Below are 18937 nucleotides of genomic sequence, written 5' to 3'. Positions count from 1 at the left end.
GCATCTTGTCCAGATACTAGAAGGTCAATCACAGGGTACATTTTATTGCTTGGTGGATCACCAGTTTAATGGAAGTCTAAGAAGCAAGGGACAGTTTCCAAATCTTCTGCAGAAGCTGAATATAGAGCAATGGCAGCAGCTGCTTCAGAAGTTACTTGGATTGTCAACCTGTTAGAGGACTTGGGAGTTCATAATTTGAAGCCAATCACCTTACACTGTGATAATCAGTCAGCTCTCCACATTGCTAAAAATCCAGTGTTTCATGAACGAACTAAACACATAGAGATTGACTGTCATTTCACCAGAGATAAGGTTTTGGAAGGGCTACTGCATCTAAATTACTTGCCTACTCAGCAACAATTAGCAGATATCTTTACTAAGCCATTGTGTTCTGCACAATTTCAGACACTTCTATCCAAGATGGAGCATCACAAGCTGTCCTATATATATTTCATAGCTGTAATAATTATTCAATCATCAAATGCAGAAAACCAGAAACTAAATTCTGCTTTCTTCTTCTTCTCTAAATCAATACATTTCTATTCTGCTTTGTTTTTCTTCATATAAGATAGAAGTCTGATTTAGAAAACCTACCAAGAATAAGATGTATAATTTGTAATATAAATAGAGGTGACTTTAAAAAAAAAACACATTTCCATCTATAATATTTTATTATTTACTCTATCTCTTTTATACCACAATTAGATAATTGTGTTTATTTTTCCAATAACAAAATTTTGGTCCCAGTACATGTCCTTTATATTGCTAAGTTCTTTTCCAATCAAACGAGACAAATTACGTCTAGAACGATCCAAAATATGTGAGTCAATACGATTCCAATCCAACAAAAAGAATAAAATTAGTTAAAGAAAATTGTAAATTAGTAGGAATTAATTAATTAATTTATTATATTTTAAAAAATGAGTAGGAATTAGCACTACGTCCTTTTGTCTTGAGACATTATATTGATTGATGATGATGATTAATAATAAAATAATGTTTAACTACTAGCTTACGTCGTTGATTAGAAACTTAGCACATACTGATTTTATATACTTTAGGCCTTGTTTAGTTCACCTTATTTCTCCTGATCTGATCTGATCTGATTTGGTCTGGTCTGATCTGCTCTGAACTTATTTTTTCTAATCTGATCTGATCTGAACTTATTACTACAAGAAATTGTACTATTAACGACGGGAAATCCCGTCGCGAAAGGCCAATAATCATTCATTAACGACGAGATTTCCTGTCGCGAACCCGTCATAAAAGGGGGCCGTCGTTAATAGAAATCCCGTCGTAAATCCGTCGTAAACCCGTCGTAAAAGACATTTGCGACGGTTATTCCCGTCATTGTTTGGTTGTTAGCCCCGTCGCAAAAGGCTTTTGCGACGGGATTTTTGACCCGTCGTAATTAGGTTGTCGTTAAAGATACAAATTCTTGTAGTGTATTTTTTCTGATCTGATCTGATTTGATCTGATCTGGTCTGATCTGATCTGATCTGATTCTTCTGAATTAAGTTTAAACAAAAATCTACATTTATTAATATTAAACAACTTACGTGTAAAATAAATGTTACACAAATTTATAATATTGTTATTATTTACTTGACTTTGCTCATGATTTAACTATTCCTTATATTAGATAGACCTATACATGATCTAGATAGATCGGTTATGATCTAGACATATAAGTTCTGATCTGGATATGATATGCACAGATCGGTTCTGATCTGGATATGATATGTACAGATCGGTTCTGATCTATACATGATTTTTACATATAAGTCATGATCTAGACGTGATCAGTTCTAATCTGGACATGATCTGTACAGATTTGTTCTGATCTATACATGATATGTACAGTTCAGTTATGTTCTAGACATGATCTGGACATGATCTGTACAAATTAGTTCTGATCTGGACATGATATGTATAGTTCAGTTCTGATTTAGACATGATCTGTACAGATCAGTTCTGATCTGGACATGATATGTACAGATCAGTTCTGATTTAGACATGATCTGTACAGATCAGTTCCGATCTGGACATGATATGTACAATTCAATTCTGATCAAGACATGATTTGGATATGATCTGTATAGATCAGTTCTGATCAAGACATGATTTGGATATGATCTGTATAGATCAGTTCTGATCAGGACATGATCTATACAGATCAGTTATGATCTGGTCATGATCTGTACAGATCAGTTCTGATCTGGTCATGATCTGTACAGAGCAGTTTTGATCATGTCATGATCTGTACAGACTAGTTCTGATCTGGACATGATCTTTGCAGATCAATTCTGATCTGAACATAATCTGTACATAGTCGATATCTAGACAAGTTATAATTTGGACATATCGATTCTGATCTGGACATGATCTGTACAAATCGGTTTTGATCTGAACATATTGGTTCTGTAAGGATCGGTTCTGATGTAGACAAGATCTTTACAGATTTGAACATGATTTGGACATGATCTGTACAGATCAGTTATGATCTGGATATTATCTGATCCTATCAGTTCTAGTCTGGATATATAATGGTTCTGATCTATAAAAATCAGTTCTGATATGGACATGACCTGATCATATCGTTTCTAATCTGGACTTAATGGTTTTAATTTGGACATGATCAATTTGAATGTTTTGTTAATGTTTTTTTAAGCCTTAAATAATAGATTTTAATTGCACCGACAACAACATTATTTTTTATTAAAGCAATAATAGTAATAAAGTATTAAATATAATAACAATGATATAAACATATACCAATAATAATAATAATAATAATAATAATAATAATAATAATAATAATAATAATAATAATAATAGAGAAAGGGGGTGTTTCGTTGCTGAAGCGGGTCCAGACGTACTCCAGGGCTCAAGACATTGGGGCACGGGCAGCTGCCCACATTTTCAGCAGGATCGGGTTCGCCATAGCTAGAGGAGTGGGGGCCCAGATTGTATCTCGGCTCCCCTCCAACTTCTTGTAGTTTTACTTGATCTTTGTAGCTTGTTAAGCTTGTAACGTTTTGGTGTTTTCCCATAATAATAATAATAATAATAATAATCTGGTCTGGTCTGATTTGATCTGAACTTATTTTTTCTGATCTAATCTAATCTGAACTAATATTTTCTGATCTGATCTGGTCTGATCTGATTAGATCTGAAATAAGTAATAAGGTCCTGAAATAAGGTGAACAGGGTCTTAATGTGTACTACTTCTGTTTCAAAATGATCTTTACACTTTTCGTTTTAGGCCGTTTAATAATAATTTTTACACTTTGTTTTATTCTATTTTTGGACATAAAAATTTATTACATTATCCTTCTTACCCCACATTATTTATAATTTCCCAATCACTTTCTCTTACTTTATTCATTTTTTTTCTTACACACACCCACATTTTTACAATTTTTTCTTACTTTATCCATGTTTTTGTAGGGGAATACAGTTAAACATAATAACATGTGCAGAAACAATCCCCGAAGCCAGGAAGCATGTATAAAGCACAGATTAAGCATGCTTATGTTTGAAGCGTGTTTTCCACAAATTGTCAACGAACACGAACTTAGAACTCCACTTGTCGTTCCTCTACTTGGTTCACCGACACGATCAGATCCGTCTTGATTATCGTAGCTTAGACAATCGATCAAGATACTTTGCTTTTGGGAAGAACTCACTTTGGAGGCACAGAGAGAATTAGGGTTCTATGTGTCTCTAGGGTATTGACTATGACTGAATTGTTATATTGGAAAAATAGGGTTAGAAGGTTATTAACATAACCTTACTAACCGACCAAGCCACAAGGGGCAAGGCCGGCCAGCAAGCCCGCGCACACGAGCACAGCGCGCTGGGCCGTGGGCCGCGCTGCTGTTGCTGTGTCGCTGCTTCGGCCAGCGCGCACACACGCGCAGCTCGCTCGGCCATGGGCCAGCGCTGCCGTGTTGTTGCGGCCTTGCTTGCGTGCCCAGCACCCATGGGCCTTGAGTGCTTCGCGCACTCGGCTCGTGGGCTGCTCCTCGTAGTCGCGACTTAATATCGTTCCGGATATTATTTATCGTTTCGTATACGACGAATCACCGTCGTACGATACGATTTATTCGTGTCGCCCAGCTTACGAATATTCACGATACGATATACGATTCCGATGCAAGGTCGTATCGTATAATACGTTTTCCAACTAATTCCCGAAAAGCTATTAAATCAATTTCCGATTAATTTAATCCGGTGATCTGTTAAGTGTCATTGGTGTGACCTTGTAGGTTCAGTCAAGAGTAAGCTGTGAGCTTAATATTCATTAGAACTCACTGATCGAAAGCATTGCTCCGGCCAGCTAGATGTTCCGATCACTTGATCTCACTGAATTAATTGTTCGCAATTAATCTGAACCTTGGTATTAGACTTAATGCACCTTGAGTGAAGGACATATTTCTTTCAATTTTATTACGGAGTATATTCAACCAACTTTTCTACTTATATCTTAATATGTGTGCAAATAGTAACTGTAAAGATCTTTATGAAACGGAGGTACGTAGTACGTACTAAACTTCTAACGTGAAATATTCTCCTTCATATTTGTTACTGCTAGATTGTGAAAAACTCCTTGAATTGGAGTGTATATCATTAATAATATAAATATGATATACAATATTAATCCTAATTGGATTAGGTAACCTGATATGTGTGAGGGGGTCGAAAAAGCACGAGGCTAATGCATGACCTCGTCCCTCGTGGGTGTGACGATTCTTTTTATTCAATCAAGTGTAATTGGATTTCCTGTGAGTTTACACCCAATTGACTAGTAATATAGGAGTCACCATTCAGTTTTTAACGACAATGAGAAAAACTGACAAAACCCGGTTATCGTGACATAAAGGGAGTGCAATTATGTTTGACCACGACGGCCGTAGGTTCCCTTGTGATCCCTGGTGTGGGGATCTCTCAACATACACCCGCAAGGTAGAGATTGAGGGTTCGGGGGACTGTAACTACCGAGAGGAGTACTTCGCTCGTCGATAACTCCAGAGGCAGGATATCCTTACTAGCTCAGCATAAATAATTGAAGGGACATGCGTTAACTATTAAACTAATCTGAGTTGATTTTAGCAATATGCAACATATAATACTAATTCGATCGTGATTATCTGATTTAAATAGCATTAAGGGACCTAGCATGATAATCCGATTTCCCAAAAATATTATATTTGTTAGGCGTGATAAAACAATCAGATTTAGTTAGTTTAACAGTTCATAAAAAGGGCGAGGAAAGCAGTTAAATCATCGAAAAGGGACACATTACGACGCACCCTTGAGAGGTGCGTCACGGTTCTCAGAAAACTAACCACTTTAACTTTGCTATTTCTCCTTTTTATTTAACGAATCTCAATTATGGGACAGGATACGTTCTGTTCGATTTATGGATCGATTGCCACAGAACGCGTGAACAGTTTAGCAGCGTGAGGCTTAGGCTAAGGGTTGGAGTCAATACTCAGAATATAATTGTGTGTTGTGTGTGTTCTTTTCACGTCGAATTTAGGGGTCTATTTATAGGGAAGAGTTCGTGGAAAGATAGAATTGCAGAGTTCTAATCCACAAAGAATTAGGAAAAAACACGTACCTAGGTATTTTCAGCGCCCAGGCCTGGGCGCCGAAGATTTCGGCGCCCAGAGCCAGGCGTTGAAAATAGGGTCTGGGCTGTTTTCTTTAGTCAGATTCGGATTCCTGAAATCCGTAGAGTTTGAGACTTAATCGAGTCTTTTAGCGCGTATCAATTTTATGACGGAATGCGTCTGGGCCCGTTACGAACTCTAGGCTCGTTAGGATTTTAATTAATACGTAACTCTTATTTCCGAATCATATTAGGAATAGGTTTCTCGCAGTTTTCTATCTCATTTAGGATTTATGTTGGAATGCAACACCTAATTCTGACAGGTTTCTATCCTTTATGATTTGCCACTTTTAGAAGCTACCTTTTACGGCAGTTACTATTTTTAGCAGGTTTCCATAAATAGCAGGTTTCGGGTGCAATGAAAAGGGGAATTGAGATTCGTTTATTTTATTGGAGATGCGTTGTCATGTGGAGATTTATGCTTTCATCATCGAACCTTTCCCTTTCGGGAATGGGGACAAAAGTAGGTGTCTACAGTTAGCCCCCACTTTGACTGAGTCTTGGAGTAAGACGATGGTCAAAGTATTAGACGGAGTGCGTCACACAAGCCATGGTGTATGTGACCTGTTTTGCGAGGGTCTCACGAGCCCCAGAGTGATAACATTTGACTTAAGGGTCATCACTTGAAATGTCGACATATCCCTCACGTGTCATTGGGATTTGTCAACTGATAGTATAGAAACTTCCTCACTTTGTCATTGGAAGGATCTAGAGGTGCGTAGAAACTCCCTCACTTTGTCATTGGGAGTAGCTACAGATGTTTTCGAAATCAAAGCTATAAAGTGTAATTGGGCCTGGCCAAGCCCAATCACGAGGTAAAAGTGTTTTTTAAAAATTCTCATTTTCAGGGCTAGCTAAACGAGAAAACCCCCTTGTTTTTATGGGGCGTAAAACGAAGGAAAATCCAGCACATCGCTCTTTTTTGGAAAAAACGGAAAACCAATCCTTTTAATTTTGGAAAAGGGAAAACCAGAAAAAGTTATCGCTGCAGCGACTAAGGACCTGCACGGTTAGTGATGCAGACCCCGCCGGCTAAAGATGGCGAGCCTGTCCGCTAAGGGTGGACACCCCGTCCGATAGAAGTGGACGAATTTGTTTTTGAAATTTGAAAATAAGGACCTACGCGGTTTGTGACGTAGACCCCGCCGGCTAAAGATGGCGAACCTTGTCCGCTAAGGGTGGACACCCCGTCCGATAGAAGTGGACGAATCTATTTTGAAATTTGTTTTGCTTTTTTGAAAATAAGGACCTACGTGGTTTGCGATATAGACCCCTGTAATCCCCCGTATATTTATAAAGTTTATTAATATAGTTTTACGTATAATTAATTATATTTAAATTACATTGGTGAATTTTAGTTTTAATGTATATTTATTTATTCAAATGCATTTTAAATATTTTAAGAATTTATGAAATTAAAATAATTTTAGAATTTTACGTTGAAAAGAAATCGAATTGCGAAACCGATTGAATTTAGAAAACTATCCTTACCGATTTTAGATTGAAATCCTAAAACTAAATCCTAATTCTAAGCCCATTTGGTAAAGCCCAAAATATCAAACCCACAACTCTCCTCCACTCTCCTCTCTTTCAATTTCACGTGAAAAACAAAACACCCAAACCCTCCTTCTTTTTGCAACTTCACGTGAACAGGAACCACAAACCCCTTGCTTCAGCCACCAGCCCTCCTCCACCGTCGCACCACAGTACCTGGTTGCAGCTGTCAACCCGCCGTCGCTGCCCTGCCCAGCCGCCGGCCTTTCTTCGCTGCTCCCTTCTCCTTCGCGAGCACCATTGTTCCCTCTTCTCCCTCGTGCTTGTCTCACTCTCTCACGTCACTGCAGATGCATCGCCAGCCTCCGCGACCGCCGCACAACCACCGTGCGTCCATCTGACGCCGTCCGACGTACTCCTCCTCCTGGTCCCGCTGCCGCGCCGCCCTGCCGCCGGCCATCACTCCTTCTTTTCTTATTTTGGTTAATTCTGAAACCCTTAAACTAATTTATGTTTTAATCATGTTTTATTAATATAATTCATGTTTTCCTTGAATTAAATTATAGTTTGTATGAGTTAATTATGAATTCAGATTACATGTTTTGCATAATTAATAATTTAAATTTGAGATTATGTAATTGAAATGAAATTAGAATTTTAATTATTAAAGCATGGATTTTTAAGGTTTTTAGAGTTTTGAAACCATGGTAGGATGATTACAAGTTATTAAAGTTATTGTTTTTATGATTTCAAACATGTTAATTATGTTTTGGAGTAGTTTGAAATTAGTTATATTGCTGAAAATTTAAAGTACGATGTTTGCAAAAGTTTTCAACGAATTTCAATCACTAGTTCAATAATTATGATGCTAGGAAAGCAAATGTTTAAGTTTTGATATTGGGGAAAGCTCTAAATATGTTTAGGATACGTTTAGAATGCTTTAATTATGGTTGCCAATGACTAGAAGTTGATTGGGATTACTTGTTGGTTGTTTTAGGCGGAGAATTCTCTTTAGGCGACTTTTGAAAGTGTTAAAGTGGCCTATCAGTTTGTTTACACAAGGTACGTACATACCTGTGTGCTTGGAATGTGTGCTAATTGTTGAAACCATGTTGAATTGTTGATGAACTTGGTTATGTTAATGTTATTGATGAACTTAGTCAGGTTGAAATTGCATGTTTGATACTGTTGGATGGACATATTAAACCTTTATTGCATTTTGAGGATTATAACATGTTAGTATGGAAGATTGATGCAAACATGTTTGATTGGGAACACTAGATTATTTAGTATATAATTCAGATCAGTTAATTGTTGTTCCCTTTTAGCTTTTCACTACTTTATGAGGGCGGAGGACCTTATTTAGTAAGTTGAAACCTTATACCCATATTCAGGGGTTGATCAGTATTAAAGAAAAGATTGGAGTTAATTGGAATGAGTCTTGTTTGATGCCTTGTGATCACTTACTCAATTCCAAGATAAAAACAGTTATAAATAAATGTGAGTTGCATGCCTTATGTGATTGTTGAGTCATAACAGGGTGTCAATTTGTAAATCATGTAAAGTGAAACTGAGTAGCAATAGCTTTAGACTGTGCACGTCTAAAGTGACGGACAAACAGGAGTTGGGGTTCATGGTGGTAGCCCATGGCCTTTCATTTGGACCGGATTGATCACCGCGTCCTATTTTCAGTCAAACGTTCCTCGATATCGCAGGTCACTGAGGTTATGGAGTCGCGCCCGTACCTCGTCTAGCTAGAAAACTCGGTCCATTGCCTATTTCAATTAAAATAATATTATTGTTATAAAGGTCTAGTCCAGTCTAGCCTAGTCTAGTTAAGTATGGTCGTCAGATTATCATGCTTTGTCTGCCCTTAATTATGTTTAATAGTATCATGTTAGGATTATTATTGCTTTAGTATGTAGTACTCAGCTTTGCTGATTACGTGTTTTGTTTGTGTGTGTTGATCATGGCTATGCCTATTGATCCTGTGATGACCCATCTTTGGTGAGCAGTCTCTAAGGATCAATAAGCGTTGCCCATCTACAGGTTTGAAGATGATGCATCATTGGGATCGGGATTAGAGAGCTTATAGTTCTATTTGTTTAATTAAGTGATTTAATTTGTTAACTTGGATTTGAAATTTGTCGTACTATTTATATTTCCTTATTTTCGTTTATTGGTTTTGGGATTAAACCTGTAATCAATTACCTATAAACCTCAAATTAGTTTTATGTTTTCCGCTGCAAAATTCTGAATAAGCCGTTACGTTTTCACACGGGCGATAATGCCTTGATAATTCTCTATATTTTATATTAAAAGGTTATTTTAGAAAAGAGAGAATTGTCGGGGTGTTACAAAGTGGTATCATAGCTAAGGTTTTACTTAACAATTTTTTTTAGGCGCCTAACTATCTAGTTATTTAAAATAAACTTCTTAAAAAGCGAGCTTCTACGTATTATAGTGTTCAAAAATTGGTACTTTTTTTTTCGGGGGCCGATTTCCTTTTATCTTGTTTGAAAGTATATAATATTTCTTATTTAAGTTCGGAATCAACTTATTTATTCGAAACTTTTTGTTTATGTGAATTAAGTACGTTTTCTTTATTTTCGAAATTAAATTAAATATATTCGAAAAAAATAAAAATAAAAAAATCTTATCCCTTAAGTATATTTATTCGTTTAATATTTATTCGTTTAATAATAAAAAAAAAATTCTTATTAATTATTCGTTTGAAAATAAAAATAATAATAAAATTTCTTTATTTTATTTATTCGTTTATTATTAATTCGTTTAATAAACTTTTTCTTACTAATCGTTCTTGTTTTATTCTTTAAATTTTTCAATGTTTGACCTATTATGATTTATTATGAGAGATGGGTAATATAGGAAAGGGCATATAGGATAGAATTATATGTGCATTAGTAGTTAATTGCTAGCATAAGAAGTTAATTGCTATGTGCATATGTTAAATGTTTAAGTGTTGCATGTAAATGTGCATAAAAATTATTTGATTACACCAAACTTATTGTTTTATTGAATTCTGATTATGCTTTGGTTGGGAAATCGTTAGTAAGATCTTAAGTTGTTTGTTTCATGAATAAAACGCTTCTTTCCAAGTACACCAACATAGGATCCTTTGAGAAGATCGACGAATACTGAGGATCTAGATTTCACTTCACAAATTTCCAAGGAAAGAACAGATAGACAAGATGCCTTAAACATTTGAAGTTGTAATAGTTAGTTTGTTCTTAAATGTTTTGGAGAATAAGTAGCAAAGCTACAACAGTTTAAAGTTAAAGCAATAAGAGTTTGAGTTATTCTTTATTCTTTTCAAGGATGTATTAAACCTTTATAGAATTAGCAATAAAAGTTAAAGTATTCGTTTTCAATGTGAGAATTCCATAATTCGCCAACAATAGTTTATGTTTATATCATAGAACTTTTATTTTATTTTGAGGACAAGTGTGTTGTTAATATTTAGGGATTGTTATACTCATTCTTTTGAGGAATAAAAGTTAGATCATTGATTATCCAAAGGACCAAGAGTTTATTTTGGGCACGCAAGGGAATGTTTTCTTCTTTTTCTACCTTATTATTTGTGATGATTGAATTTGATCCTTGTTTCTTAGTTGAATGTCCGGTATGTGAATATCATTCATAAATGATTGTTTATGTATGTGAATTCTGGATGCTGGTGTGATATTGCATTGCTAGGATAATGTTAAGTGAAGTTTCGAACGTAAAATAGAATATATTACTTACAGGTCGCGCTTTAGGATGGCCAACAATAATGACCTAGCTGATGCTATTCGCCTCTTGGCGGAAAAACTAGCTCAGGAAAGAACTGAGCGCCTCGATTCTGCAGGGGACATGTTTGAAAGGTTTGCGAAAGTTAAGCCACCATACTTCAAGGGGCAAGCAGACCCGACCTTCCTAGAAAACTGGATTAGGGAGTTTGAAAAACTATTTTGGGCGGTAAATTGTCCTGAAAATATGAAAGTAGGCCAAGCTGTCCTTTACCTAAAAGATGAGGCCGATCTATGGTGGAAAGAGAATGGAACTAGGCTAAGTGTTGTTGAAGGATTTAATTGGGACTCATTTGTCGTTGCGTTGAGGGAAAAGTTTTATCCTCCTTTCATAACAAAACGAAAAGCGCAGGAATTCATAAACCTGGGGATGGGGAGTATGACCATCGCTGAATATTATAGCAAATTTATAGCGCTGTCGGAGTTTGCACCTGAGGTTGTAGCCACAGAAGAGATAAAGGCTCAGAGGTTTGAGCAAGGGTTGACCGATGAGATCCAGTTAGGATTAGGTGGAGAAACCCTTACACCTTTAGATAATGTGTATGAGAGAACCGCTCATATTTATGGTTTTCAGTCCATAAGGGACAAGAAAAATGTTGTTGGAAAGAAAAGAAAAGTGTTTAATGTCCGGGAAAACCAAGGGAATTTCAAAAAGAATATGAATGAGAATAAGAATGGGAATGAAAATGGAAATTATCGAGGAGGAAACAGTCAGGGGCACAACAATAGGAGTCAATCCGTGAGAATGTATCACTGCAAGAGGTGCAACAATAATCACCCTGGTAAGAATTGCAAAGGAGAATTAGTGACCTGCAACTATTGTCAGAAAAGGGGGCATAGGGAGTATGAGTGCTTCACTAAGCACAGAAAGGAACAAAATAGTAATGGAGATGGGAACCAAGTGAGATTTAACCAGTCTGCAGGTCAAAATTCAAAGCCTGGAGGGGCACAAAACAATCAAGAGAACTATAATAAACCTGCAAATGATAACAACAACCAGAATAAGGCTCCAGGAAAACCGTTCATGATGACTAGAAATGAAGCTGAACATTCTGCAGACGTAGTTCATGGTACTTTTTCTATTAACTCCGTGCTAGTTAAAACATTATTTGATTCGGGAGCAACCTATTCTTTCGTTTTGTCATATGTTATTAAGAGTCTGAATTAGTAGATTTTGAAATGATTGATTTACCTGTTAGTATACCTACTGGTGTAACCTTAAGGTGTACCAAGTTATTTAAGAACTTTCCTTTGAAGATAAAAGATTGCGTTTCTGACTTGATAGAGTTTAATGGGAAACCTAGATGTAATTCTGGGAATGGATTGACCAAGTTTTTACAAGGCTAAGGTAGATTGTGAAATTCCGAAAGTAAGTTTAAGGAACCCTATGGGAAGGTTGACCACATGTGAATGTTTTGAGAAGTCCAAGAACCTTTAAGTGATTTCTATAATGCAAGTGAGGAAATTGATGAATAGAGAGTGTGAACTATTTTTCTGTATTGTGCTAGATGTGAGTAAAGAAGTTGGAGTGAAGATCGAGGATGTTCCCATGGTGAATGAATTCGTTGGTGTGTTTCCGAGTGAAATTGTGAGTACGTCACCAGCTAGAGCCCTTGAGTTCACAATAGAGTTGAATCCCGGACCGACACCTATACCCAGAGCACTTGATAGAATGACACCTCCTGGAATGAGTGAATTGAAGACATAGTTTCAAGAATTGTTCGATGAGGGGTATATTAGGCCTAATGCATCACCACGAAGAGCCCTGGTGTTGTTTATTAAGAAGAAAGATGAGAGTGTGAGATTGGGTATCGATTTTAGGGAGCTAAGCAATGCAACCATCAAGACCAAGCATCCTTTGCCTAGGATAGATGACATATTGGATCAATTGAATTGGACGAGTGTGTTCTCGAAGACTGATTTGCGTTTAAAGTACCACCAATTGAGAATAGCTGATAAGGGCCTAAGACCTCATTAGGATTCGTCATTGTCATTATGGGTTTAGAGTAACGTCTTTTGGGTTAACCAATGCACCTGCATTAATTATGGATTTGATGAATGAGATTTTCTACGAATTCCGAATTTAGTTCGTTATGATGTTATTGATGATATCCCTATTTATGCATAGAATGAGAAAGAGCATGACAAACACTTGAGGATTACTTGGAGACGCCTAGGAAGAATCTAGTTTTATTAAATGAAGTATACAAAGCTTGAAGTCATATGTGTATAGTGACACCGACGGAAAAGTTAAGGACTAAATTAATTGAGAACTATGTTACGTAAGGGATTAAATTTAAGAGAAGATTTGAGTGGTCCAGGATCGTTAGAATCATTGTTGTCTGGAAAAGATGAAAAGAAATATATGAATTGGTGCAAGAGCTAAGAGTTAAGCCCAAAAGTTATACATATCCATGAAAGGCATAATGAGGTTTGGTAAAAAGGAAAAGTTGACCAGAAGGAGTCTCTGTAGATCCTGCTAAGATTAGAGAGGTGAGTGAGTGACCTATTCCAAGAACGTGTATGTATCTAAAGTTTTCTAGGCCTAGATGACCATTATAGGATGTTGTGAAAGACTTTTCGAAGAGAGAAAAACCATTGACCAACTTGTTGAAAAAGGAATCGAAATTCAAGTGAAGTGAGAAATGTGAGGAAGCTTTTTAGATTTAGCTTTTGTCGCGTCAATTGAAACCTTATAAGGCTAATTACCAAACCCATGACCTAGAGTTAGCTGTTATGGTGTTATCTACGAATATTTGGAGACATTACCTTTATAGGGCAACATGTAAGATCCTTATCGAGAACAAAAGTCTGAAATTTTGGCAATAAGGTCCAGTTGAATCTTGGGGACAACATTGAAAATGAGTATTTCTTTCCACACTGCAAACGATAGACAGACTAAGATTACTAACGGAATATATGTTGAGAACCTGTGTTATGGACTTTAAGGGTAATTGGGAAGGCCACCTAGGTTCGATTGAATTTTCGTGCATCAATAGTTACCATGCAAGCATTACGATGTCACATGTTGAGGCATTGTATGGAAAGAATTGCAGAAGTCTTACTTTTTGGAATGAGTTTAGTGAGAATATTGTATTGAGGACATAATTCGTTGAGGAAGAAATACCCAAAGTTATTCCCTGAGATGAGTTACGAGGGCGTAACTCGTTTTCTTTAAGAGGGGTAGAATGCGATAGAAATTCGCGCTTTTTACCTATTTTTATAGTATTTTTATGCATTTTATGCTCATTTTTAGCAACTTATACATGTTGATGCAAAATAAATAGATTCTTCGCATAAGAAAAGGTGTTCTTGAGTAACACAAACAACTTTAAGTTGGCAAAACAGTGCACATGAGTGGCACAATTATTTCTCTAGTAAGAATGAATTAAAGACTTTTGAAAAATGTGTGAATTCTCGTGTCAAGTTTCGGGACGAAACTTCTTTTAAGAGGGGTAGATTGTAATCCCCCGTATATTTATAAAGTTTATTAATATAGTTTTACGTATAATTAATTATATTTAAATTACATTGGTGAATTTTAGTTTTAATGTATATTTATTTATTCAAATGCATTTTAAATATTTTAAGAATTTATGAAATTAAAATAATTTTAGAATTTTACGTTGAAAAGAAATCGAATTGCGAAACCGATTGAATTTAGAAAACTATCCTTACCGATTTTAGATTGAAATCCTAAAACTAAATCCTAATTCTAAGCCCATTTGGTAAAGCCCAAAATATCAAACCCACAACTCTCCTCCACTCTCCTCTCTTTCAATTTCACGTGAAAAACAAAACACCCAAACCCTCCTTCTTTTTGCAACTTCACGTGAACAGGAACCACAAACCCCTTGCTTCAGCCACCAGCCCTCCTCCACCGTCGCACCACAGTACCTGGTTGCAGCTGTCAACCCGCCGTCGCTGCCCTGCCCAGCCGCCGGCCTTTCTTCGCTGCTCCCTTCTCCTTCGCGAGCACCATTGTTCCCTCTTCTCCCTCGTGCTTGTCTCACTCTCTCACGTCACTGCAGATGCATCGCCAGCCTCCGCGACCGCCGCACAACCACCGTGCGTCCATCTGACGCCGTCCGACGTACTCCTCCTCCTAGTCCCGCTGCCGCGCCGCCCTGCCGCCGGCCATCACTCCTTCTTTTCTTATTTTGGTTAATTCTGAAACCCTTAAACTAATTTATGTTTTAATCATGTTTTATTAATATAATTCATGTTTTCCTTGAATTAAATTATAGTTTGTATGAGTTAATTATGAATTCAGATTACATGTTTTGCATAATTAATAATTTAAATTTGAGATTATGTAATTGAAATGAAATTAGAATTTTAATTATTAAAGCATGGATTTTTAAGGTTTTTAGAGTTTTGAAACCATGGTAGGATGATTACAAGTTATTAAAGTTATTGTTTTTATGATTTCAAACATGTTAATTATGTTTTGGAGTAGTTTGAAATTAGTTATATTGCTGAAAATTTAAAGTACGATGTTTGCAAAAGTTTTCAACGAATTTCAATCACTAGTTCAATAATTATGATGCTAGGAAAGCAAATGTTTAAGTTTTGATATTGGGGAAAGCTCTAAATATGTTTAGGATACGTTTAGAATGCTTTAATTATGGTTGCCAATGACTAGAAGTTGATTGGGATTACTTGTTGGTTGTTTTAGGCGGAGAATTCTCTTTAGGCGACTTTTGAAAGTGTTAAAGTGGCCTATCAGTTTGTTTACACAAGGTACGTACATACCTGTGTGCTTGGAATGTGTGCTAATTGTTGAAACCATGTTGAATTGTTGATGAACTTGGTTATGTTAATGTTATTGATGAACTTAGTCAGGTTGAAATTGCATGTTTGATACTGTTGGATGGACATATTAAACCTTTATTGCATTTTGAGGATTATAACATGTTAGTATGGAAGATTGATATAAACATGTTTGATTGGGAACACTAGATTATTTAGTATATAATTCAGATCAGTTAATTGTTGTTCCCTTTTAGCTTTTCACTACTTTATGAGGGCGGAGGACCTTATTTAGTAAGTTGAAACCTTATACCCATATTTAGGGGTTGATCAGTATTAAAGAAAAGATTGGAGTTAATTGGAATGAGTCTTGTTTGATGCCTTGTGATCACTTACTCAATTCCAAGATAAAAACAGTTATAAATAAATGTGAGTTGCATGCCTTATGTGATTGTTGAGTCATAACAGGGTGTCAATTTGTAAATCATGTAAAGTGAAACTGAGTAGCAATAGCTTTAGACTGTGCACGTCTAAAGTGACGGACAAACAGGAGTTGGGGTTCATGGTGGTAGCCCATGGCCTTTCATTTGGACCGGATTGATCACCGCGTCCTATTTTCAGTCAAACGTTCCTCGATATCGCAGGTCACTGAGGTTATGGAGTCGCGCCCGTACCTCGTCTAGCTAGAAAACTCGGTCCATTGCCTATTTCAATTAAACTAATATTATTGTTATAAAGGTCTAGTCCAGTCTAGCCTAGTCTAGTTAAGTATGGTCGTCAGATTATCATGCTTTGTCTGCCCTTAATTATGTTTAATAGTATCATGTTAGGATTATTATTGCTTTAGTATGTAGTACTCAGCTTTGCTGATTACGTGTTTTGTTTGTGTGTGTTGATCATGGCTATGCCTATTGATCCTGTGATGACCCATCTTTGGTGAGCAGTCTCTAAGGATCAATAAGCGTTGCCCATCTACAGGTTTGAAGATGATGCATCATTGGGATCGGGATTAGAGAGCTTATAGTTCTATTTGTTTAATTAAGTGATTTAATTTGTTAACTTGGATTTGAAATTTGTCGTACTATTTATATTTCCTTATTTTCGTTTATTGGTTTTGGGATTAAACCTGTAATCAATTACCTATAAACCTCAAATTAGTTTTATGTTTTCCGCTGCAAAATTCTGAATAAGCCGTTACGTTTTCACACGGGCGATAATGCCTTGATAATTCTCTATATTTTATATTAAAAGGTTATTTTAGAAAAGAGAGAATTGTCGGGGTGTTACAAAGTGGTATCATAGCTAAGGTTTTACTTAACAATTTTTTTTAGGCGCCTAACTATCTAGTTATTTAAAATAAACTTCTTAAAAAGCGAGCTTCTACGTATTATAGTGTTCAAAAATTGGTACTTTTTTTTTCGGGGGCCGATTTCCTTTTATCTTGTTTGAAAGTATATAATATTTCTTATTTAAGTTCGGAATCAACTTATTTATTCGAAACTTTTTGTTTATGTGAATTAAGTACGTTTTCTTTATTTTCGAAATTAAATTAAATATATTCGAAAAAAATAAAAATAAAAAAATCTTATCCCTTAAGTATATTTATTCGTTTAATATTTATTCGTTTAATAATAAAAAAAAAAATTCTTATTAATTATTCGTTTGAAAATAAAAATAATAATAAAATTTCTTTATTTTATTTATTCGTTTATTATTAATTCGTTTAATAAACTTTTTCTTACTAATCGTTCTTGTTTTATTCTTTAAATTTTTCAATGTTTGACCTATTATGATTTATTATGAGAGATGGGTAATATAGGAAAGGGCATATAGGATAGAATTATATGTGCATTAGTAGTTAATTGCTAGCATAAGAAGTTAATTGCTATGTGCATATGTTAAATGTTTAAGTGTTGCATGTAAATGTGCATAAAAATTGTTTGATTACACCAAACTTATTGTTTTATTGAATTCTGATTATGCTTTGGTTGGGAAATCGTTAGTAAGATCTTAAGTTGTTTGTTTCATGAATAAAACGCTTCTTTCCAAGTACACCAACATAGGATCCTTTGAGAAGATCGACGAATACTGAGGATCTAGATTTCACTTCACAAATTTCCAAGGAAAGAACAGATAGACAAGATGCCTTAAACATTTGAAGTTGTAATAGTTAGTTTGTTCTTAAATGTTTTGGAGAATAAGTAGCAAAGCTACAACAGTTTAAAGTTAAAGCAATAAGAGTTTGAGTTATTCTTTATTCTTTTCAAGGATGTATTAAACCTTTATAGAATTAGCAATAAAAGTTAAAGTATTCGTTTTCAATGTGAGAATTCCATAATTCGCCAACAATAGTTTATGTTTATATCATAGAACTTTTATTTTATTTTGAGGACAAGTGTGTTGTTAATATTTAGGGATTGTTATACTCATTCTTTTGAGGAATAAAAGTTAGATCATTGATTATCCAAAGGACCAAGAGTTTATTTTGGGCACGCAAGGGAATGTTTTCTTCTTTTTCTACCTTATTATTTGTGATGATTGAATTTGATCCTTGTTTCTTAGTTGAATGTCCGGTATGTGAATATCATTCATAAATGATTGTTTATGTATGTGAATTCTGGATGCTGGTGTGATATTGCATTGCTAGGATAATGTTAAGTGAAGTTTCGAACGTAAAATAGAATATATTACTTACAGGTCGCGCTTTAGGATGGCCAACAATAATGACCTAGCTGCTGCTATTCGCCTCTTGGCGGAAAAACTAGCTCAGGAAAGAACTGAGCGCCTCGATTCTGCAGGGGACATGTTTGAAAGGTTTGCGAAAGTTAAGCCACCATACTTCAAGGGGCAAGCAGACCCGACCTTCCTAGAAAACTGGATTAGGGAGTTTGAAAAACTATTTTGGGCGGTAAATTGTCCTGAAAATATGAAAGTAGGCCAAGCTGTCCTTTACCTAAAAGATGAGGCCGATCTTTTGCCATGTCGATCCCTACTTTCTCACTCCAACGGACTGTTAGGCGTTGGCTACGGGCCCTTACTGTTAGGTTATGATTCATATGACAGTTCATAAATCATGCGGAAAAACCATAAAGCCAGGAAACATATTATTTACACATAATCATTTAGCATAGTTTAGATGCATACTCTTTGTTGCGTGCCTTCCCTAGCTGCGCCCGAACCGAACAAGAATAAGTCTTTTAGGACT

At 35.8% G+C, this 18937-nt stretch overlaps 2 long non-coding RNA genes across 2 annotated transcripts; both read left to right on the top strand.

Annotated features, from left to right (window-relative positions):
• The first annotated feature begins 7976 nt into the window (after positions 1-7976).
• On the top strand, positions 7977-9422 carry LOC130467948 (uncharacterized). The gene is made up of 2 exons (XR_008928067.1): positions 7977-8233; positions 9187-9422. It is a non-coding gene; the product is annotated as an uncharacterized lncRNA (long non-coding RNA).
• A 6044-nt stretch (positions 9423-15466) lies between these two features.
• On the top strand, positions 15467-16912 carry LOC130467947 (uncharacterized). Its single transcript, XR_008928066.1, has 2 exons — positions 15467-15723; positions 16677-16912. It is a non-coding gene; the product is annotated as an uncharacterized lncRNA (long non-coding RNA).
• Positions 16913-18937: the final 2025 nt, after the last annotated feature.

This window comes from Spinacia oleracea, chromosome 2 (assembly GCF_020520425.1).
Source record: "Spinacia oleracea cultivar Varoflay chromosome 2, BTI_SOV_V1, whole genome shotgun sequence".
NCBI lineage: Eukaryota > Viridiplantae > Streptophyta > Magnoliopsida > Caryophyllales > Amaranthaceae > Spinacia > Spinacia oleracea.
The sequence above is the reverse complement of the archived record's forward strand: the minus strand, read 5'-3'. Positions and strand labels throughout refer to the sequence as shown.